At 39.3% G+C, this 3819-nt stretch overlaps 1 long non-coding RNA gene across 1 annotated transcript; it reads left to right on the forward strand.

Moving 5' to 3' along the window:
• Positions 1–243: 243 nt before the first annotated feature.
• On the forward strand, positions 244–2073 carry LOC113582926 (uncharacterized). Its single transcript, XR_003411200.3, has 4 exons — positions 244–358; positions 669–764; positions 988–1549; positions 1769–2073. It is a non-coding gene; the product is annotated as an uncharacterized LOC113582926 (long non-coding RNA).
• Positions 2074–3819: the final 1746 nt, after the last annotated feature.

Raw genomic sequence — 3819 nt, forward strand, 5'->3', positions numbered from 1 at the left:
ATGAAAAATAAAATACATTTTTAAAAGCTGAATTGTAAGATGTTTCTCTTACTCTAAAAGAGAAGAAAAAAAAATACGAATTCGGAAGACATTTATCAAGTAACTTTTTCTTCTTTGCATCTTCATGAAACAGGAATTAGTAATTATGGAAATTATGCGAAGTCGGTTTTGTGGAAATATAGCCGTTGTCTAACTCCAGTAAGGATGTGGAGGTCCAGACCCAAGGAGCCTTTATTTGAATTAGCTAGGTAAGAAAGCTGTCCTGTCTAGCTGGGCTGGCTATCAGCGATAAACACAACTCCCGGACTTTAGCAGCAAACACACAGGACGGCGCTCTTGACAGTTAACTAACGGGACGGTTAGTTATTTCATATAGAATATTAGATAGCTAACATTTAATAATCAAATTATTTAAACAAATGTCTATAATGCATTGAAAATTGTAGCTAGCTTCATCTTGTTCCACACGAATGTTGTACTAAGTTACCTATTAAGCTAGCATGTTGCCTTTTAGCCTGCTGTATTTACTTTATGTATTTACATCATGTAGCCCGTTTTTGGCGATCGATTTTTCTTACACTCTTTCCTCTTATTACAACTTTGTTGAAAAAGACTGCACCCACTGATGACTTTATATGGTACTTTTGTCTTATACCCGCTTTTCACAGGTGTCAAGTGACAGACTGTGTAGCTCACACAAAATGGTGTTTACCCAGGAAGTGTAAAATGGCGAATGACCAGGACTGAAATCCTTAGGAGTTTAGGTAACAAGGTGCCCCAGTCAAATCTTAACTCCGCTTCAATATTTTTGATGTAGTTAATTAGAGCCTGTCTGTGAGTGGACCTTTGTGGTAAAGCATATATGTGTTGTAATAGTGCTTGTGTTCATAATGAGTAGTATATGAGTATATGAGCAGTGTTCATAATGCTGATTTACTGTATAAGGTGTGTTCATAATGCTGATTTACTGCTTTGTGTTTTCTACAGAAGAGAGCTCCAACACCTAGCACAAAGATTGATGTTGATTCTAGCCAGGCTGGAATTAGAATCCCATATGGCTCAGATAAAATGAGTACAACAAGCTCTGGGATTCCTACAGTCTCACTTTGTGCATTACACCACTGTCTTCATACAGTTTTCCTCAAAGTGCAAAAGGAATTGCACCTCAGTGGCAGAATGTGTGCTTGGACTTTTATCCACTGCAACTGGAGTGCGTCTGGAGGATAGGATGGACCTCCCTGAGGAACTCCACAGTTCAGTCATCGAGGCTGTGTATGAATAGCTCCTCAGAAGAATTAAGACCAGGAAGAATGTGAATCTGACCCAAGCATTTATGACTGGAGGTCTGGTGCAAGTCCTTATCACTTGTTAAGCTAGTTCAAAGGAAAGATCTGGCCCGGTTCCAGTACTGTCCCTCCACACACGGCTCCAGATCTGCAAAGCGGACAGTAAGGACCACTGTATCTAGTGCAGCAGAAGGTAGTGTTAAGACCAGGAAGACACCATGGATACATCGCGTAATGGGAATGATCTCAAAATTGGTAGAAAGGTAAAGTTGTCTATTGTATATTAATTTTGTACTTAATAATGAATTTTGTGTAAGTACATTATTATTTTAAATAATGTACTTACACAAAATGTTTTCTGTAAACCATGAATAAGGAGTCCCTTATAATATGTATGGCCTTGAAGTGCTTAACAGTCTAATTATGGTTGACACATAGATTTTAACCTTTCTAATAATTCATTCTTTTCTCACAAAAAACAGAAACCCAGGGCTGTCAAACAGATAACATGCAGGTGCATGGAGGAACAAGACCAAACTCTTGAGTTCTGGTGTATATAAAAATAGGACTCTTTCATTCTTTAGAAGCAACGCAAAACACTAGCTTTTTAGAAAGCTGGAATGTTAAAGACTGTTTCTGTTATGATGGTATTTCTTGCTCTCTGTTTTTGTTCTACCCAGTTTTGTTCCACCCCACTTCTAGCCAGACTCCTTGAATAAGACGTGTCAGAGCTCTTTCTTACAGAGGATAAGCTCCATGTTTAAAAAAATAAAAAGTAAACACTTGACATGTGATGTGTTGATGCACTCCTTTATGAAGAATTAGTTCCATGTTTAAAAAATGTGGGGTAAAAAAAAAAAAGTAATAAAGATGTGCTGATGTAAAATGTAGACCAGTCACTTCACTCACTATCTGACAGAATATATATACACATACAGAAAGAGAATAAGGCACCTTAAAACCCATAAACATGTAAATTTCATAGAACAAGTCTCAGTATGTAAATTCTCTTTAAAGTGTTTTCAACGTGTAGCGGTTTCAACTTGTAATGGTAGCAGTTCCTGGGACAAGCAGAGACCATTGAGACTGCTTCCAAATGCATGCGGCCTTGACAGACACGAACACCAGCTCCCTGCTTTCATAGACGGAGTCAGTACAAACACCAGGGAAAAAGCAGAGGCAAATCAGAATAGCAGCAAATGAATAAGAACAACAGTTGTCTTTGCAGCACGTTTCAAGTAGAAACTATTACTGTGTAAATTATCCATCATATTGTCAGGTTTGAGTTGGAGAAGAGCATGTGCCATGATCAGTTTGTCCAGTTGCATATACTGTGGTATCTAGAATTGCTGACAGTCATTAGATAATTAAGTACCAGAATCCTTTATTATTTTATTTGAAAGTTTGTGTTTGATATTTAGATTACTTTGAACTCTGTTCTCAGAGATATATAACGATGTGTACAATGGATGGGTGAGTACTAAGTCTTTATCGTCACTGTGCACTGCTGTGATTTTTGTAAATGAGTTTGAGTTATTTCCAGAAGGCAGCGCTAGCCGCGTGTATTGAATTCACCCACTGGCAGAGTGCTGTATATTTTACTTAAATGTTACATTATTTATTGTGCATCTGCCCAGTCCCACGCCTAATGCCCATACCTCATTTTTACATGGCGTGTGGCCTAAAAATGGACCATTAGGTAAGCTTGCAGAACATAGACAGGTGGTACCTGTCACAGGTAATAGTGTTAGGGCCATATTTCTGAATTTTGGGTAATGCCATTGTTACAATCTGTCCTGTGGTCTGGCCATGAACCACCATCCAAGCCCTATGCGGTGAGATTACCACTGGCAGCTACTGCCTTAGATACATTTTACATCATAAACCCTACTCTCATATTGATTTGACAGTCTGGTGAATTATGATTAAGTGCTGTTGCCATAACATCATCTACTGGGACCGGTACTGGGTGTATGGAATGCTTGACACACCAGACAGTCCTTCCCTGGCTCTACCTCTGTTGCCGCTACCAGGGAGACCACACAAGCTAAATTACCATTACACTGTTGTTGATGACTCTGAAAGCCCACTATCCCCCATTTTGTACCTTTGGAGACTGAAAATAATGCCAATATTATCAAATGAATGGGGCCCATTATTCCTATAGTAAGGTTTTGTATGCACTTATGTTAATAGGCAGATAGGATATCTATCAAGTTATAATACCAATGCTAAAGTGTATTGACATACAGGGCCAAGGAGGACTTCCTTGGTGTATGGTGCAGCCGAGGGGCAGTCCCTCAGCATGAAATCATATAACAAATTTTGTACTATATGTGAATGTGTTAAGGTGCATTTGGCTTGTTGGACGCATCTGCTACTGGAGATTTCTTCAGCCGGCTGGCGTGTATCCACTGTGCTGATCCTAATGTTAGCACAGCGGTTCGGGTCACTGCAGTCACGGTCTTTGGGGGTCCATACGCAGCTTCACCATCTTTCCGAGGGTTCAATGATTTAATTAAAACAGTGTCAC

This window comes from Electrophorus electricus, chromosome 2, assembly GCF_041902795.1.
Source record: "Electrophorus electricus isolate QZ-2024a chromosome 2, ASM4190279v1, whole genome shotgun sequence".
NCBI lineage: Eukaryota > Metazoa > Chordata > Actinopteri > Gymnotiformes > Gymnotidae > Electrophorus > Electrophorus electricus.